The 20,917-nt window shown below is 42.6% G+C and overlaps 1 protein-coding gene and 1 long non-coding RNA gene across 2 annotated transcripts in view; both read right to left on the reverse strand.

The window, feature by feature from the left end:
• Positions 1-10,683, reverse strand: part of SLC16A12 (solute carrier family 16 member 12) — a 31,024-nt gene extending 20,341 nt beyond the window's left edge. The window contains exon 1 of the mRNA XM_074874900.1: positions 10,602-10,683. The gene's annotated coding sequence lies outside the window, so the exon portion shown is untranslated. The remainder of the gene's footprint in view (positions 1-10,601) is intronic.
• Positions 10,684-15,112: 4,429 nt separating this feature from the next.
• LOC141945952 (uncharacterized) lies at positions 15,113-17,422 on the reverse strand. The gene is made up of 3 exons (XR_012629687.1): positions 17,367-17,422; positions 16,009-16,070; positions 15,113-15,259 (listed from the first exon to the last, which is right to left on the reverse strand). It is a non-coding gene; the product is annotated as an uncharacterized LOC141945952 (long non-coding RNA).
• Positions 17,423-20,917: the final 3,495 nt, after the last annotated feature.

A 20,917-nucleotide genomic window follows, 5' to 3' on the forward strand; every position in this document is an offset into this window, starting at 1 on the left:
ACTGTCAGACAGCAGAATATTACAGTAAGTGTTCAAACATGCCTATGTTCATATTTAAGGAATGGAGATGTAATTGGAGAGAATGCTTGAAAAAATAGCTGACCACAAGAAGCATGGGATTAGCTTAACTCATAAAAAGCACAAGACAAGGACTCTACAGCAAAGGACCCAAGGGTGCCTCTGGCAGGAAAACCAACCTGTAAGTAGGGAGGGCAGAAATTTTACATAAGAGAAGTTTGAGTTACATTAGGAGTAACGAGACAGTACGTAGAAAAACAGGAAACCACTTTCCCCAGATTGTATCATGTTTGTCTTTTCTCTTCAACAGCTACACTAAAAATGCATATAGCTATAAAAGAAAGAGGAAAAGAGCCCATATGGAACAGCAAGACAAGACATTAGGGAGTCATCTTGTTAAATGTTAGACAGCAATGATAAGAAAGCCCATAAAAGGTGAAATTTTAAAGGACTTGAAAAGAGAAAAAAGAGACAGAAAGACTGATGCTAGCTAAGAAAAAAATACTAGAAATTTATCTAAGAACTGGTCATAAAAGAACTGATAAAAATGCTCCATCTCTTCTTCCTATTAAAGACAGTCCTAATTACAGCAGCTGAGAGCAGCAGAGCATTTACAACCTCAGAACCAGCCCAGCCTGCCAAATCTCCCGTAAAACACCCAAACACTCCTATCAGCAAACTCTCAAATGGAAACACTTCAGAAGCAAACAGTGCAGGCTCTGCTGCTTCGTGTGATCCTACAGACCAACTGCAGGACATTTATCACAGCATCTTGAGTCACTGCATCAGAAAGTTTATAAAAACAAACACCTGGCTAAGAAATTCAGGAAAAGATTTTAGAAATAACCATAGGCTTTCAACCTGGTACCACGCTCCCATAGGATTTATGAGAATGTTTTTTAAAAAAGAAAATAAAAGTAGTCCTGGCTGTTCTAGCTCAGCTTCCTTATTGACATTACTGGTCAAGGAGCCATCGTGAAGAAATGCATTTGCCAGCTGTTCAGATTGGACAGTCATATGAGTATCTTTTGGTCAAAGTCTCACCACATATCAACTTGGGAACCAAAAAACAAGAGACTTAAAAGGAGGACTCAATAGTTATCCTCTTATTCCAGCCAACCTTGTAATTGTCCCTTAACTAGATCCTACTATCAATAATCCTTCTAGTGGGATCAGTTTCACTTTAAACAGCTTATTACCTGGATGAAAAAAGAAGCAAAAATAACTCAAGAACGATCAGACAACAAAAATTATGTCTAAAAACAATGGCTTTATCTTGATACACAGAGGATGATATTCCTTAAAAATCTTCTCCAGGTGAAATTAAGTTTTTTCTGTGAAAGAGAACAGGGCTTAGTGATTTTTTTCAAGAACATAATCTATTTACAGTGGAAATTCACCCCATCTAAGGAATAAACTGTAACTGTTATGATAGCATTATTTAAATTGTATTTTCTAAATTAGTCAAAAGAGTAACCCGGAGCATCCCAAAGAACAGTTGTTACAGGGAACTGTTGGTTCACCCAGAAGTTCATTGACACATAATAACAAAAGGATAAACTTAACCTCACATTAAAACTGATAAACAAAAACTGAAGTAAAATTAAATTAGTATCTATTACTCAGCTAAGAGATCTCTCATGGAGTTAAGTTTCCATTTCCAGTTAAGTAACACCTGTGTATGCTGGTACCCTGAAAAACACCTGAAATAATGTTGCTAGCAATGTCTGCCTATGAACCTTCAGGAGAAAAGCTCTGTTGCATGCTCCGTATCCTGCATTGTTAGATCATTTTTCTTCTTGAGCAGTCATTTCATGTTAGGGCAGGTTGCATCTGATAAATTTTAAATTACTACAAACTTCCAAATTCACCTGAAGAAAAAAAAAATCCTAACCAACTTTTAATCAGTCCTCCAGTGCTAGCTGATTTCCTTTTCCTCCTTCACAGACACCCTAAAACACACTCCACTTGTTCCACACGTTATCCTGCTTGTTACCACCTTCACATCCTCTGGGGTTTTTTTTTTTTTCCATTTTTTCCCAACCCAGTTTTTATTTAGTGCTTTAGCACCAACTGCATAGTCCTTCCCTGTCAGAAGGCATTGATACATTGATATCATTTACATGCTTGCTATATTATCCAGGATCAATACAACTACCTTTCTTCATTTTCAAGGAGTTTGTCCAAGGAGTAGCTTCGTGTATCAGGTTTTCACAGCTGTCTCCCAAGATTTACTTTCTCATCTGGATAAAAGTAAAAGAGTAAAGTTGCCTACTAAAGGAGTCTTCTGCAAAATACCTCTGCCGATATGCCCGATATGCCCATGCAAGAGCTCTTATTTGAAATGTTTTGTTATCCCACCCTTTCTGGCAAAGAAGCAGAACTTGGAAACAGTGACAAGTGTCATTTTACCATCAGTCATGCGTTGGCTGTTTCTACATAGTGTACACCATAAGCACAAGGCAGAATTATATCATGTGGGTTGCAGCTCCCCAGAGGTTACTCTCTACTCCATTAGCTTCATTAAGAATAAACTAGCTGTGTGGGATAATTCCATTGATTCTTTCCAACTTGCAACTCCTCCAGGCTAAATTAAATGGACATTGACAGAACAAACTCTGACCACAAATGAGAAAGAGATGAAACGCTGGCTTTCTGAAGAGCAGAGGATGGTGGATCAGGCAGGGGATGAGTCACAGTTCATCCTAAATTTTCCGTTCTCGCTTGCACTGCCTTGCTCTACTGCCCTACATACTCTGCATCTGGATCCCTAAGCAAGCCAAAATGGTAACTGCCAAAGATTGGGTCTGTGCTGTGCACCTCTGAGCTAAAGAACAGGGTATAGAAATAACAGTGTTTGCTTCTACAGGAAGCCGGCTCTGGCTGGGATGAGCAGGGATGTCTCTGCTACAAAGCTTTTTTGTCCTGCCAATTTGCATTGCAGCCACATGTCAATTTGCAAAAACTGAAAATGAAATTTGACCAATTTAATTGTTCTCCAATTATATCCTGTTTTGACTGCTGAGATTTTCACATATTTAGGGTGGAAGCCAGGTCCTTCAATACATAATGACACAAATTGTGTATTTTTGCTGAGAGTTTGAGGGCTCTTTGTGATAAGCTGTGATGCCGCATTCAGTACATTCTTCATCCAATGCTGCCTTCTCTGCTGTCATCAAGTTGTATTTTACGGCAGCTGCGTTTCCCAAATTAAATATTTGGGCCATTTTTAATACAAAGTATCAGATGCACAGAGAAACAGGCTGAACTATTAGATGAGGAAACAGAAAATATTAATTCTTAACTCAATGAAAACAACTCTTACCAAAAAGCCCCAGATGCTACTGGAGCACAGAACCAATATTGCTCAAGCGGAGAAACTACCTGGTCATTAATTCAGTCCTTTCAAGAGGGGACTCCTCTCTGTTGGCTCTTCTTGCTCAGCTGATTTCCATTTCAATATTCTCTCTGCCCGCAGGAGGACTTTTTTCAGTCCTTTCAAAAAAAAAGGCACTTTTCCTTGCTACTGCCGGTATCATGCTACAGCTGCCACAAGGACCACTCAGACTAATCGAATAAAGAAACGCTATTACAGAAGTTTAGCAAAGAGAGAAAAAGGGAGTCAACAGGCAGAGGTCACATTGTGAAGAAGCTTCCCAAATGCCTATCACCTTTCGCCAAAACAAGTAGTTCTGGTTTGTTAGATTAAGTAGGTCAGATAGTATAACTTTCAAGCTTTTATGGAAGAAAGTGTAATTTAAGGGGATATTTGCATGAAAGCAAGGTTGCCAACAGAGACAGTCAGCAGGGAGAGTACTCTCCAGGAATACATTGCAGCACAGGACATGATCATGGTAAAAAGAGATGGGCAGTGGTTCATTATACAAACTGACAGGATCTCATCTGCAAGGCTGCAATGCTTAAAAAAAGAATGTGAACTACCAGAAATGTTTCTTTCTCTAAAAAATTAAGAGCTGCTTCTAATGGTAAGTGTAACAATACCAGCATATTCAAATGGGAATATCACATCAAATCAATTCCTTAAGTGCCAACTCAAAACATCAGGTTACAAACTCAAAAGTTAGCCCATATGATGAAAAGGCAGCCCCTATGCCCCCACCAAGTTCAGTGCTGCAATGCATTTTAAAAACAACTACAGGTATTTATTGAACACTGCCGCTGAGCCATGCCTGTATAGGCAAGCCCCGGGCCCAGGAAATTTCAACCTCAATAGCAGAGAGACAGGATGCAGCATTTCAGTGACAGAAAGGTGAAGCTGACACATGCCTTGAAAGTGGAACCATTTGGGATTTGACTCTTCTTATTTCAACTCTCCCTTTCCTGTTCTTTTAGTGACTTTTATGGGAAAATAAAGGTGATGAGCTTGAAGAGCTGATTACAGGGGTCTCCAAAGGAGAGGAGTAGACACAAACCCAAGAAATTATCAATCCAAATACCCTAGTACCTTGGGGAAAGCATATGAGTAATGCATATGATTTCACGTGGGATCACACAGTCCATTGCAGTATCACCAAATGAAGACACAGCAGAGAGGAGCTGGGACAGTGACTGCAGACAAGCAGTGCACAGCCCTGTACTACCAGCTTCTCAGCTGTGCACCAACCAGCAGGTTGCCTGAACAAGCTCCAAACACTCCTCTGTCAAGGGATCTTGATGCCACCAAACACGACAGCTTGACGAGACAAGCCCTAAAATAGACTGGAGGAGGAGGTATTTGCCTGTGTCAATGGACTAAATTAAGAAGTTTTTTGTGGTCTTCAAGAAGCTCTCAAAGCCAACCACATTTAAGATGCGTGTACAATGAACATTTTAAGACATGACTTATTAAGTACTGTAACAGCCCCAAAAACACTCTGGCCAGCAGGAAAACCATTTGAATCAGGAGGGACACGTTAATTAAGAAACTCAACGGCATCACAGACTCTGAGAAATCCATAGAGAGGCAGGGGAAAGATCCCACTTCCCACATTTGCATTTTGCATCTGGGAAATGTGAGTCATCACATCCACATTGGGAGAAATCCAGAAACAGCAGGAAGGAAGGAAGCTTTGAATTAAAAAGAAGTGAAAGACAGGAGACTGTTTCCCTCCATCTTGAACAAAGGGAGAGAAAGAGGTCAGCACTGTTCTGCCAAGGACTGATGATGAAGAGTTAAATTCCCAACTTCAAAAATTCTTCCAGGTCCTATTCAGAAAAGGGAATGAAGGAGTTTGGTGGTTGTTAGCTAAAACATCTCAGGTTTTGTACTCAAAACTTGCCTCTAGGATCTTCTGCAATGGCTGGGAAAACCTTTCATTTTTTAACTATCCAAAGACAATGTTTCCTTCTTCTATTTGTCTCCTATCTGGAACTTTTCTTCCAACTTTGAAACCAAGAACTGAAATTTCTTTTACCATATTTTCATCTGCACTCTTACCTAATGCTTAAAACGAATTCAACATTAGGTACATTGTTACCCCAGAAGAAATGGAGTATAAAAGGTGTGTGGAGGAAAGGACACTGGCAAACTGAGACAGTTGACGAAGTTTGGTCACATCTCTTGGCAAGCTATGGATATAATTTTGATAGTATCACCAAGTGTCAAGATCAGAAAAGACATTTCTCTTGACAAGCACAGGCCAACTCTCATCTAGCAGAAGAATGATTTATAATTCCCAGTTCCTCCCAGCTCACAAAAAACTTGGAGAGTTGAAAAGGGTGACAAATTAGTTCTCCATAAATAACCTATCAGCGAGTTAAAAGAACAGTAACAATAATGTACATTATAACTAAATATCCACATATGGCCTAGGGGTGCACATTACCATTATTTCTGGACACTGTTATGATGATCCTGTGGCAGCAACTGATGTATTTACCATTCAAAAAGCATTCAACGACAATATTCCTCAGGAACTGAATAGATTCTTGTGATCAGAACAGTTAAAGAAAATAATGTTTAATAGTAAAAGGAGTCCAGTTTATCTCAGATGAATTGTTTTTACATTAATTTTAACTCTATTCACTTAAATATCATTACCCAATTTACACTCCAATTTACACTTTGCATCAACTCGCAAATCTGTTTCTTCGTGCATACAAGTGTGGAGGTACATCCACAACATAGACCAGACATATAACATGTATAAAAAAGACAGTTGTTTCATTCTTCACAGCCCAGAAAAATCATCTTACAATAAAACACCAAAAAAGGAAAAAAAAAAAAAAAAAAGAGACCAACAATCCTTCAGTGGAAACAGGGAATATTGTCTAAAAGTAAACACTAAAAACCCCTTCATTTGCTGCCTTCTCACTTCATTATCCCATCAAATGAAACAAGCAGACACTAATAAATATAAAACAAACAACACTAAAAGTACTGCTTCATTTGTTTTAAGTCCCAAGGAAAAGCAGCAAGAATGCCCTGCTTTGTGGATAACCTGCAATTCTCCAACACTGAACGGCAGCTGAGAAACAACTATTCAATGGTTTTTGTATTGTATGCAAAGTAACCGATAGAGTTTTACTAATGAAGACTACGCTTCAACCCAACTCACTAATAAAATATTGTCTCATTTCCTCAAGCCAATTCCACAATTCCCAGCTGCCACAGGCTCTGAGGAAGAAGTGTGCCACAAATTGCTGGCTAATTTTACCACTGAATAAGTTATCTTGCTGATGAAGTGATGATCGCTTGCCTCAGGGACCTGCACAGCTTAAAATGCTGCAGAGACCAAAGTGATGGATTTTGCCTTTACAGTGAAAGGAAAGATACTGCATGTGCTCCTGGATGTACCTGCATTCTGCAGGGTCCTGATCTGTGCTACCACCTTGTCACTGACCGTGCCAGACAGGTGTCATCCGAGCAGCTGGACTTACAGCACCACCCTGCCCGCCGGTACTGAAAATGGAGAATGCTTCTTCCAAAAGCAGAAGGATGAGGGACCTTAACACCAACAATTTTGTACTCAGAAGATCATAGCTTGCCCTGTATGTACTTGCATCCAACATCCTACAAGCCTAAGAGAGACAAGGAGGCAATCCAGAAAAAGACAGTTTCCATCTGGGTATCTTCATCCAGAGCAGATGAACTGTATATAGTCCTATTGGCAACAGCTCTTCCACTTACCACATCACAGCAAGTGCAGACAGCTTCCAGAGAAGAAAACAAAACTATCTTTGCAGTTCAATAAGCCAAATAAAAAGCACCTTAATTTTCAGTGAAGAAAAATTGAGTTATTAGCCTGGCTGTCTTTGATTTTGGTTTTAAAGGACCTTTTCAAATTTCTCCATACCACAGGCTGGGAGCCTACTGCCTGCAGGCAAGTTGTAACTTGCAGTTTTACTGCTTGCAGACACATCAATATACGTCACTTAATACAGGCAACAATATCGCTCACGGAAGATGAATATGGCTCATAACACTGCTGGCAAGAAACCGCTTTCCTCTTAGAAAGAATGGATAAAATTTTTTTTTATGTCTTCTTTTTTAAATCTAACGACACTTGAAGCCGATAATCTAAACTGCAGTTGTAGCGACCCACCATAGGACAAACAGTAAAGGTAACATTTTTCTTAGCTCTAATACAGTTTCTTGTTTCAGGTTAGAAGAAAAAAAGTCTGTGATTTTTCTCTGTTGAATAAAGACTGTAATAGCAAGTAATTACTCCTTCAAGTTCTGTGAAGAAGAAAGTGTACCATCATTCTCTAAATATGCACACATGCTACACAGAAGTTGACGTGCTGTAAGTGCTTGTGCTGTAAGTGCTTCCTTACTGGCTACAATAGGATCATGACAGAGAAACAAGGTGTCTAAAGTAAGAATGAGAACAAGTCCTAAAACAATGCACAAAAGAATCAATGCTCTCCAGACTGAAATAAAATATAGCAGATTATAGAAAGCTTACACTCCACTGACTTTTTAGTCTCACCATACCAATTAAACCAGTGCTATTTGCTTAATCACTTTTGCCATTGAGAATTTAACAGCAGGTCTATGCTACATTCAAAAGTATATTTAATATTATATGCACATGTAAAAGAGAGTAAATTGCATGCAGGTGACAATTATGCTCTCTAGGCTTACAGGCACCCTCTTAGGGGTGGTTTAATCTTCCCTTTTAGAATTTTAGGCATCCACCTATCCGGTTGAATATAATCTGATTAATAAAACTCATACCCTTAGGATGCCTGGGGTTTATTTTACAGAAAAATGGTCCTTTGAAATGCTCATACTGCAAGAGAATAGTATAGGAAATATATCCTGAAGTTATGCAAACACATAGCTATACATCATGAAAGTAAAATCATTAGGTGAAAACTCAGAATTACAACAGAAATACAGAATTGGTTCTTTGTGTATACAGCTAACTGCTTGTGCACACAACTGCATTAAGATATCCGAGCATTCACCTATATTTTCTAAGCAACTGCCGTAACCAGATGTCATCTACTACTGAACACAATTCAATAAGCAATTACTTCTTTCAGCAGCAGCAATGCCAGCAGAAACAGCCCTTACCTCCTGTTCCCTGCCACACGTTCCCTCCTCCCAGGCCACCTTCTCAGCCCTGACACAGCAGCCACACAGTCAGACAGATGAGAGTTAAAAGTAATTGACAACCAAAGAAGAACAGACACTTTTGAAACTGTGGCAGATCCTCGATGCAGTTCACCACCAGCCTCACAAATGTACTAGTACAGCTCAGAGGGTGGCAGGGGGCTGCTTACGCAAGCATGGTTGTCTAAGGGAACACATGCCAAATTTCTCCCTGAGGAAGCAATTGTGCTTGCATCAAAACATCTGAAAAATCTTCCCCCCCTGTGCCCAGTCCGTAGGATCTTGGCCTGGGAATACGGATCTGAAAGACATCCCTGGGGGTCTCCTAGTGTCCCTCCTCGCAGCCGTGGGCAAGAACCAACCCAGAAAATCCAGTCAGTCAGATCTACTGTAGCAAGCCACTTGTTAGGTAAACGAAATACAGCTTGAAGCTGAGGTGAATGTGCAAGTTGGAGGAAAAGAAGGTTCCTGAGGTTTCCCTCCTTTACACATCAGCTAAATCAATACCGACAAAGCTTTGTAAAATTAAGTTACACACTGTGTTATATTGTCTGTCATCATGACTTTCCAACCTGAGTTTAATGATTAAATTTTAAAGATATTAACACGGAAACCCCTAAGGGAAGCCCTGAGAAACCTCCCATGAAAATACAGCTTGTTACACTGTTGCAAGCAACGGAAAAGTAAAAATTAAATATAATGCGAGTGAAAAAGATAAAGCAAAACCACATAATGAGCTACATATAGCTAAAAAAATATATGAGAAAAGATAGTAAGAGCTAATGATTTGAGGTGAGTAATAATACGACCCTGAGGCATAGTAGAATCACTCTGAGCAAAATGCAATCCTGTTTCACTTCATTAAGTTTCATGTTATCCTCCAATTTCCCAGCGCTAACGGAAATGTTTCCTCATTGCCACTGCAGGAACCGACTTAGAACAACAAACAGACTCTGCTACCCCAACCAGCTTGTTAACTCAATGAAATCAATTTAGACAAAAGGCTACCACACAAACCCAAATTCATCCCAAGTACCTAATTAACAACTTACCCCTAGAGATATTAAACGGAACACAAAATAAGGATAATACTCATTGTATCTTTTGCCTTTTTTTTTTTTTAATTGAACAGTTTCCTGAACTTTGTCAGCCTGCCCGTGACACATGCCTACAGTACCACCCGGCCTAAGTATATTTTTGCACACCTGGTTAAGACCTGCAAAGGACTAAGTATTCTCCTGGAAATGAATTATGCTAATATCCCAGAAAACGTATAGAAGCCATTCAGGATTGGGATCACTGCGACTAGCCACTTTCACAGGTAACCATTTCTGTGGAAAACCGCAGACCAGCTCTTCCAGCCCGTCCCCGAGCAGTCTGCACCTCAGTTTTCACTTGCACACCCCACCAGGGCCGCAGCCCGTGTAAGGGAGGTCTCGGTGACAGCCCGGAGGGTCCGTGTACACACGACAGGGCACGCGCAGCCAAGCCAGGCGCTGCCATCTCTTTCAGTTATCAGCCGGCTCTGAACTAGTATATTTTTTCTGCTTATGCAACAGAAAAAAAGGTAATTAAGTTTTCCTCATATCGTCTAGGAACTTGAAACGCTGTTTATTCTTTAACTGTCTAAGGTTTTATCTAACCAACAGCATAGATACATGTACGCACATACAGACAGTTCCTTAACTTAACGGTGGGGCTTACATTTATATTTCTTTTCAAACGTTTCTGCAGTTCGAGGCTCCATGCTGCAGGCAGGGCACGAAACCGACCCAGCTGAAGCCGCGGCGGAGCGCTGCGCACCGCCACCGCGCTGCGCACCGCGCTGCCCGCCCCGCTCCGCGCCTTTCCGCGGCCGCGGCGCAGCTGCGCGCCCCTGCCCTCGCGGCCCCCAGCGATGTCCACACCGCCGCCGCGGCGCGGACACCCCCCCCCGCCCCAAACCAGCGCACTCCCCGCGGGGTCGCCCCCTCCCTCCTTGCAGCTCCCGGGCCGAGCCCCGCGCCCCCCGCACAGCCCCTACCTGCAGGCTGCCGCCCCCGCGGCGGCGGGCGGAGCGCGGCCGCCGGTGCGCGCTGCCCTCCCTGCCTGGGGCGGGGGCTCCCGGCAGCCCGGGGCGGGGGCAGCGCCCGCCCTGCTGAGCGCCGCCGGTCCCCCGGCGCCTGGGGCCGGGAGGCGGCGCGGGCTCGTCCCGGCTCCGCGAGGCGCTGAGGAGCCCGCAGCGGCACTTCCCCGGCCGCCCACCCGGCGGGACCCGGTGGGCTCGGCCGGGCGCTGCCCCTGGCCGCGGCTCCGGCTCCCTCAGGTTGTCGCCAAAGGGACCAGGAATCCCTTCCTGCGGGGTACCTTCACCACCGTGAAAGGGGCGTCTCAACGGTGCCACGGGTAAAGAGGGGTTTTTCCCCATCAAGGGATGCACTGGGAGCTCTGGATCAGTGCTCTCAGGCATTTCAGAAGGTATTTTTAAACTGTTCCAAAGCCAGGCAACACTCAGGAGTGGAAATAGCACCAAAACTCATGCATAGGGATGGCCCTCTGTCACACACAGCGGCCCTGCATGCCCTACACCCCATCAGGAATCGTGCCGCCGGTGCTTGATAGTCTCTAAATTTTCAAACCCAATTCAAAACCCCAGCCCCGGGGAAGGACTCACACGGATTTCAGCAGGCTTTGGACCCTAGACTCTTGGAACACGTTTCAAATTCCAACAGCCTTTTGTTTATCCAAGGAAGATAAACCAAGTGGCCTGCTGAATACTGCATGGCTTTTCAGACAAGATCTGGAAAACAGCAGTTGCTCAGAAGGGCCATTAAACATCCTGTGACACTTTCCATGAGAACAACGATAAAATGGGACCTTTTCTTACCCTTCCCAAACACTGTCTCCAGACAAGGGCTGCCTGGTTCCTGTCTTTCACCCAGGCCCTTTGCTGCCTTTCAGCACTGCTATAAAGAGCAAGTGCAAAGCTCCCAGGAGTGCACAAGCAGAGCCAGAGAGAGGGTGGCTGCGAGGTGTTTGCTACACTGCTCTTCCAGGTTAAATTCAGAATCCTTCAGTGTAAGGAAGTACACATGATTTGGATAAGCACAGCAGCTTCAGGGTAGATTATTAATTGGAAAAGACTCCCCTTTCCAGGTGGCAGAGCTACGCTGTCCAGGACAGTGGCATGAGGTGTCTGAGAGAAACTGCTCTGCAAGTGCTTCCCCCCTTCCTTCTACGCACTGTGGGGTGAAGCTGTGTGCTGGGCAGCCCACACCACCTACGCACAGCTTCCCTAGAGCAAGTACTTGCCTTCCTGAGGCTCACAGCAGCTGTAGTGAAAAGGGGCTAGGTTTTCTCCACCAGCTGTGTGGGTAACAAAAACTTGGTTCTTGAACAAGGAAAAAAATGCAGCTCTTGCTTTCTTGGTGAGATTTTGATTTTTTCCTCTTTTTTACAGTTCTGTAATATTTTGGAAAGATTTTTAACCTTACCTGGATTAAACTGTGCTTCACATTGAAGCATTTCACTTGCCAAAATACACTGCTAATGTAATTGCAAGAGGCTTTATTTGTACAGTGTAACACTGCCAGATAATAGACAGCTCTGAACAAGATGGCCTGCACATTAAGCTACCACTCAGGAGACTGGGGATCTCAGCATTGCAGTAAACTTCCTCTGCAAGTCTGCTTGGCACTGTCTCTATGACAACTCCCCATCAGCGATGGGAACACCAGTGGTTATCTATGTTGGCTGCTGACATTTTGATGTCTGGGTCAACAACAGGTAATGTTTTCTTCTTTGTGGTGTGGAAATGGTCAGCGCACCACAGACCCACGTCGCGTGTTATACGTACCAGGAATACACAGAGAGGCAGTAACACCGCTCATACTCTGCTAACTTGGCCGCTGGCATTGTAACAACTGTTAAACACAGTTTTGTGCTATTTAAGTTTTATATAAATTAATTTTCAGCAGTGAAGTATCAGAACTAGATATCACTAAAACAATATGCACGACTTCATTTGGCTCTTTGAAGCAACATTCCAGCAATAATAGAAATACAAGGTTTTGGTTTACAGTCATGTTTTACACATTCATGACAGGGTTCCTCTTGTCACTGCTAGAACGGATTTTTCTCATGCAAGTTTCAACTGCTGACACCAGGTAAATGATCCATTGCATTGCTCCATCTAGCAGTTTGACAAGCAACACAATATAACTTGCCTGCAATGACCTTAATCCCTCCAGGTTTGCAGGACTACGCATGTTGCTCCTCTAGAACTGCTGTCATCACTGTATCAGAGGAGTACATTCCCTCACCTGGAGTGCTCGAGCAGGCAAAGACAACACATCCGGGAAGTGGATTGTTTTGGTTTGGTTCCTATACGAACGAGAATACCACCTTTACACTTTTTTATACTTTCCAAATCACAAAAATAATCAGAATCTGTAACACTATGGAACTCCATGGGTAAAATAAATGCTTTTATAGTTTGGAGGATGGTTAGGTGCTGTGGTACAGTTGATGAATGGCCTTCCTATGCATGTATGTTCTCTTTAAGCAAGTTCTCTACGATGCTCAGTTGTTTTCTGCCAGAGTCTCTGGCATAAAATACCTAGATATACTGGGAAAACAGCCCTCTCCTATATGGAATTCATCTACCTCAGTGTGGCCATCCACACCCGAGTGGGCTGGGCTCCTTTGCTGGAGACAAAAAGACACTTTCAGGATACTAGGCGTTGGAATGGGCTGCCCAGGGCAGTGGTGGAGTCCCCACCCCTGCAGGTGTTTAAGAGTTGGGCTGACATAGCGCTTAGGGATATGGTGTAGCTGAGAACAGTCAGTTTTAGGTCAATGGTTGGACTAGATGATCTTCAAGGTCTTTTCCAACCTAGATGATTCTGTGATTCGGTAATTATCTGTGGTAAACTGAAAACCCCACTACTCTCCTTGCCTTGCCCTCTTCTTCCACCTCTCTGATACAGCCAGCCAACAGCACAGGATATACTGTAACAGTACGCTGAGAGTAACATTTTCAGCTCTGGTCACTAACAGTTGGATATAGCCAAGGGGACACAGCTTCCCCAACATCTCTGGAAATTAAGCCAAAGACATCACAGGCTGGAGAAACTGTAGTCACTACGGTTCCCTCAGTTCCCCCTCTGCAGCTACAATCCAAATCTTGCTGACTGTAAGGAGAGGTCAAGTACTCACCACTTGTGAGCGGAGGCTCCTTTCTGAAGGTGAAGGCAAGCTCTGTTGCTTACCGACATACAGGGCTTCAGCAGAAGAATAAAAGACACTGATGAATTCCTCAAGATACATGGCTATGTAAGTCACATATGGAACCTGGGTCAGAAAAAAGAGGTATGTAATTGTTATTCCATGGCCTCACTTTTTCCATGGACATTAGCAATTCCTGGAACATAAGACCATCATACAGCATCAGACCAAAAGATGCATTTAAAACCAGCCTCATTCCTAAGGACACCCAGAACTAGATGCAGATACATCCTGCAACCTATTTTGCATAATTGAGTGTATCATCCTCCAGAACCTTTGGAAATTTTGGCAAAGATATTCTCTCTTTCTTGATATAAACTAAGCATAGGCAGATCAATACTTAATATTAGCTGAACAGGACGATTCACCTCCTTTTAGTGATTACAAGCTTCCACATTTCAAATCTCTTGCCTTGTTGTTTATCTAAGGTATTCCTTCTGGTCTGTTGTTGAAATCCTTGGTCCAAGCACACAGAGTAAGTTTTCTGGACACATTTTGATGCATGTATTTTACAAAGATCAGGACTCCAGCTAGTCTGAGTTTTCCAGTGCAACAATTTTTCAATAGAAAACACAGATTTCCCAAAACAAGTGTTCTATGGAAATGTGGTTCTGTGGCTATATAAAGGCAGGAGCTTTAAAAAAAATCTTGCCCATCAAATGACTTTCTTTTGGCAGCCTGCTAGGCCTCCTGTTAGCAGGCTTTTTTTTTTTTTTTGGTGGAAAAAGGGAAATGTCAAAATGTCTACATTTCATTTCACATCAGAAGAAAAACTTAATTACGTGTTGGAATTTTCCACAGCATGAGAATAACAATTTTGAATTAATTGTACCTGAAAAACAAGCCTTTGCACAGCCATTCCAATCTCTCTTCCATATCCATTTGACTGTGGAGCAGAGGCTCAGGCTATTTCAATCCATACAGGGACCCGACATAAAATATGGCCTGTAACGTTGTTCCACTCTGAAGAGAACTAACCATGCCCACAGCTCTACAACTTTTCATGGCATTATGTTTTTTCATCCCCGCTGAGTATGATGAGTATGAGTTGCTGTGCTCTTCTGTAGAGCTGGTGTTAGCAGCTTTATCCTGTTCATCATCAACACCCTCACCTGTACCAACTCTTGGGGAAAAGCACAAGCTAAGGAAGGCTGAACTGGGGTTCAAAGCCTGAAGGCAGCACAGGTCATCTTTATCCTATTCCCCAAACCAGCACATGATACCAGGTAAAAGATGGCAAGTCGCCACCAATTCTCCATACCTTCACAACACAGACAACCAGTCACTTGGCAAGAATCGGCAGTACCTCAGACCAAACTCCAGCTGGCACTTGCTGACTGCTGGGGCTTTCAGGGAGAGCTTGTCACCCATCCCAGGGTATGTTGTGCCTCCAGACATTTCTTCCCTGGAGCTCACCTGTAAAATGCACAGCTTAACAGTTAGGACTGCTTTCAACTCAGTTTTTACTACCAAATTGTTGTATTTGTTGTGTTCACAGGCTGGTGGAAGAATTTCTTTGCTTTAAACTTTAATATACTCCTTTAAATAAAATATGCCCATTGATAGTATCTACAGCAAACATTTACAGAGTTAAACACAGAAACTATTGTCATTCCACCCATAGAGAAAGCTACAAGCATCAAAGATTTCTGTTTTATTTGGAGATGAACCAGATTAGTTCCAGGGGCACTTATGCAACACACAACCTTACAGGAGATTTTCTTTTTTTTTTCCACTCTGTGCATGTGCAAGGTGGGTTGTTTCCCCCCCCGCCATTTGTTTGCTTTGTTCTCTCAGTTAAGTATGTGTGGATAGAGACCTAAACCAGAGCCAGCTAAAAGTACGTCAGAAACTATCTGCTCTGTGTAGCAAGATATTTTGGTAAATATTATGATGTTGACTCTTCACGGCCTTGCATTCTGGTATTGGCCTCACGGCTGCAAACCGGACAAACTGCCATTCTGACACTGAAATGGTTCAGTTCCCTCTGCTTAGCCACTGCTGTGTGGCCAAAGTGCCTCACGGGTTCTCAATGAGGTATTTTTAGTGTGGAAATTCAGCAGCCCCTTGAAATGAGAAGTACATTTGTGAGACTGGCTTCCCCAGGGAGCCATGGGATGCCCAGAGGTGGAGGTGGGTGCAGGCTGGCTTGCAGCTGTGCTTACCTGCATGGGTACCACACCGGCCTCGGGAGGGGCAGTGGCTGAAGTCAGGCTGGCGATGCTGTCTAGGGGGAAAAACTGCATCAGTGTGTGACCCCTCCTTGTGCTGCTGATAACATTTGGTAGGAGAAGGTTTGAAGCATCATCCCTTCAAGGGCTAGCAGGTCAGCACAAACCAACCCACCTTCTCACATGGTTTTCCTGCTGCAAAACCATCCAGATGCTGTACGAGGTCTGGGGATTTGGCCGTGGGCCTGCAAAGTGAAAGGGACTGCCATCTTTTGCACATGCACGCGCACAGAAGTGCATTCAGGTAGGCCTGGGTAGAGGCACACTTCACTACTATTGGGTGAGGAATACGTCTCAGTATACAGGCTTGGAGCCTAATCTTACCTGCTCAAGACATGAAATTTAAAACAGTAAAGAGATATGGAATGGTATTATCTACCATTTAATTGCTATAAGACTAATGCTGCGAATTTTATGACTGGTGACAAACTGGTTTCTTCATTGATAGATTTTTGACTCAAGCCTGAGTAATATTTTACTAATTAAGGAATTTTGCTTGTTTGTTTTTAAAAGTTCTTTGATGTTTGTATATTCATCTTTTTTTTTTTTCTTTTTGTGGCCAGAAGTTCCCATCACTGCGTTGCCAGTCATATACCCTCACCTTCCTACCACAGCAGGGTAGGTGGAAAGGTCAGGGACTGAAAGGAAACTGACTCTAAATTATTTTGTTTCCTCTAACAGGTCTGCAAGGCAAATAGGTTAGAAAAGGAAAGGCCAGTTCTTTTCTTACTCTTGTGAATAAAGAGGTTTCAATTGCCAAGCCTAATGATCTCCATATATAAGAAAGAGACTTCTAGAAATGTCTTTGTACCAGTAGTCAGTGGACTCCATAGAGTGGTATTAGTAACAGCTCTTTTGCTCCTATACTGATAAAGGCACTTAAAACTCCACGATTGTTATCCAAGAACTTTATAGCACTGTGTATAAAATGAAACAAAAAAATTTCCCATAACATTCATAACGTTTAAGATGTTCATGGAAACTGACAAAGAAATTTTATAACCCTTTCAGGTAAGAGAGCAGAACAGGGAGATAGGTTGTATGGCAGGTTAAAAATTAAGCTCCTAATAGGGGAGAAAAATATCAGGAATTGGGAAAAAAAAAGTCTTCCTGACAGAAGCTAAGCTGCCCTTGATGATTCTTCCCATGAATAAAAGGTGAATTGATTTTCAGGGGTTGGTGCCTCTTCTGTTTATTTTTTTTGGATGCAATTTCTCATACGATGAGAGCAAGAGGTGCAAGGGAGAGAAGACTCTTACAAAAGTTCAGTTCCTGAATATTTTCTGTCCTACCTTTAAAAGAACAGCTGTAGTGTGATGGGTTATGGGTCAGTCTGCAACCATCGTCAGAAAGCAGCTTTAGTTTCGTTTGCACTGCTCTTCCCCCTTCAAAGACGGCAAACCAGTGATGCACAGGGAGCTGCCACACTGCACAGGCAAATCTGCTGGAGAGAAGATATCAAACCATCTATGTTTGAAGAGAAGAGATAACTTACTTTCTAAGCTAAAAAAAGAAATTACTAAGACACTGGGAAATTTGGGAGTGTTTTTGGCTTATCTTGTAAATATTTCTGGATTTTTTTGTGCACAGCCTTTTGTGGCCAAGTACAATATGCTGAATGCTATCTGGGTAACAGCATGCTCCATGCTTAGGACATAGGAACACCATGTATTTGTTTACTTATTCAAATAACACTAGGGGTGAGGTTGCTCAAAAAATAATTCTGCTAAAATTTCTTTTAAGTACATTCAACATTTTGCGATTCATTTAGACAGCCAGCTTTGAAAACAGAAAATTCATTTAGTTTTTTTGAATATGCATTATTTTACAGTTCATTTTTAAAAATATAAAAAGAGTAAAAATAATTTTCAAATACAAGAGAGCGTTCTCACTGTTCAAATCAATTCCAATAATAATTTGTTATTTCAATCTCCAGGTGAAGCTTATGAAACCTTCTCAGAGGAGAAGTTTTTCATAGCTTCAGTTGCCTTGCCCACATTATACCACTCCGTTTCACAAAACAGATATTCACAGACCACATTTACTGTGCTGCCTCAGTTGCATGCTGGGCTGAGGGTATGCTGACAATCAGGGTATCGATGGGATGATGCCAGCGGGAGGACAGAGGGGGCAAATTCAGTAGAGTAGACAAAAATACTATTATCTCAACACAGTACACCTGTCAGTTGGTAATAATTTACTGATCTACACAAGAATACTTTGATTGCAGTCTCCCAGCTGATGCAACTATTATAAAAACTTGCAGGAAAGAACATTTTGATCAGCACATTTTTCCTACAGGCTTGAGGCATTAAATTCCTCATCCTTACTGGCACATACATTCCCACTTCCACCCAGCCTAGCATTGGGAACTCAGATCCTACAAGTTGGGACCAGCTATTTTACTTTGTGCAACTGGCTACCACATATGAATGCAAAAAAAAAAAAAAAATCCCCAAAGAACAGCAACAAAAAAAACCCCAACCAAGTCTCAACATACCAGTGGCCACACCATCCTCTTGCTTGAAGCACCGATGTCTCTGTTGTGACAATCTTTATTTTCATTATCAAACCAGTGGCTGTTCTTGATTTTTCCTCAGTGCTTTCAAGGCAGCTAAGAATACGTATTCCCTCACAAGGGAAAGTTCCTCTCACAAAAGAATTTAAACCAAAAATGTATGCCACTTGGAAAAAAAAAATTCTAACATATGTGAGAAAGTGGTAACATGGTTAGCTGAGGCCACATCCTCACAGATGGGCATAAATAGAATCTCAGTAGCACGGGTAAACTCAACTCTGTACACACATTGCCAAGGCTGCTGTGGTACATCATAGCACGTGTTAAAGGGTAGCTTCTGCTTTGTAGTAGACACAATGTTCAGATTTGCTCAAACTTTTAAGTTTGCAGAGAGAGGGATGGGTCATCCATCCAAAAAGCTGAAAAACAGTTAAGCTGTCACCTCGGAAAGACACTTTTGAACCTGGAAGTGCTCTGATCATCACAACAAAGTAAGCAAAACCACTGAAGAACAGGGAGTGACACACTGCTGTTTTAAGTACAACATGATGCCGTTTCAGGCTGTTTGCCCCCCTTCATTGCCTTAAATCATACCTTTAACTCGGTGGTGCTTCACAGTTGCATCTACAGATTTTAGAAATAAAATATGCAGGACCATAGCACTGTGCTCTGGGGTCTCCGCTGGCTGCACCACCCCGCCATTTGTAAGCAGCTTGGGGGTTTACCTCGGGGAAGCCGCAGGAGGCTGCTGACCCCTTGCTGCAACCAGCTGCTTTGCACAGCTGCGCACAACAGAGGAAATTGCTGAAGGCCAGTAGAAGATAGCTGTGTTTCTGCCAATACGATAGAACTAGTTTTGATGTTTAAAAAAAAAAAAAAAAAAAATCATTCGGAGGCCAGTACATCCCCTACTGTGTGTCTCATGTACCGAGACAAGCAATATCTGAGGCCAGGCTATTGCCTGCACTAGAGAGAGCACATCTGCATCTGGATAGACCTAATGCGCTTCAGCACAGGTCACTGGGTGCTTTACACGGGGGTGCTCGACCCAAATAGTAACCATTAACTGCTTTAGGTCACGACCACCCACCTGCATCCTTCCTTCACCTCTGAATTAGGACAACACCCTGTCTTGGCATGTTCTATCAAACAACCTGACCTCTCCACCTCTGCCACCCATCTCTCACTGGTTGCACTAACAAAGAGCTGGTTTATTGCCTTCCCTGCCATGCCCTTCCCACCTTGTTCATGTCACCTCCAGAAACCTCTGAAGATGATGCTGCCATGTCCCTTTCCCAGGCTCAGTAGCTTCCCCTCTTGTGAGCCTCAGTTTTTCTCTCATTTCTTCTCCATCTCTCGAAGTGCCAGTACCTCCTCCTGCTTGAGGTGAATCTCAGTTCCCAAGGCAGATGACAGGTTCTCCTAACTTTTACAATTAGAACCACAATTTTTATTCTGCTTCTTTTATGTTGGGATTTTCTGGGGGGAGGTGATAGGGGGAGGTTTGAAGAACAGACTCTTACTGCACAGTCCCTACATCTCTTTTTCTCCAAACACACTAATACTCATGCAACTAGTAAGTTCCAATCAGCAGCAGTAATACTTAAAGAATCAGAAACTGTATTCAGTTTTTAGGTATAAACAAGCATTTATTTTCCAGGACATCCTAGAGATCAGATGTTCTCTACCTCCCAGGTACTGAGAGGTAGCAAGACAGAAAAGAGACTGTGGTCTTTTTCATAGCCTGCATTTCATTTAATCCCAAATTCAAAGACACCTTGTACTTCAAAAAAAACAGATCCCAGTAGAAGACCTCATCCAACTGGAAACAACTGTGTATGTTTATTTTGTCACCACTTCAACCCCATACGGTTTTCCCATCTCCAAAATTCTGCTGTGTCCTGCCAAAAATCACTTGCAAGTATCTTGTAACAGTCTAACAGGAACATAAGTGCTGATAACAGTCAAACACCAGGACAGCTTTGCTGAGGTTGGAATGCACTGCAAACACCCCACTTGTCCCAGAAGTCAGATTCTTGTACTGCCCCCCATGCTAGTCTTCCCTATCAAATCTGATCAAACAAATACTCTTAGTCTTTCACTGTTCAGCCAGCATTTGCAGCAACTTTTTCCCAGTAATTTAGTCCAAAAACTTTACTTTAAAACATAGTCCTATGGGATTTACTTTTGTCAAAACCATTAAAAATTGGGGTTCCTCAGCAAGGGGGAGTGAATGAGGAGAGTAGCATGTATTTCAGCAAGAACAAATGCTTGAGTCTAAAAGAAGCAGACCTTGGCACAAGCCATCACAACTGAGAGCAAGGA

This window comes from Strix uralensis, chromosome 7, assembly GCF_047716275.1.
Source record: "Strix uralensis isolate ZFMK-TIS-50842 chromosome 7, bStrUra1, whole genome shotgun sequence".
NCBI classification, from domain to species: domain Eukaryota; kingdom Metazoa; phylum Chordata; class Aves; order Strigiformes; family Strigidae; genus Strix; species Strix uralensis.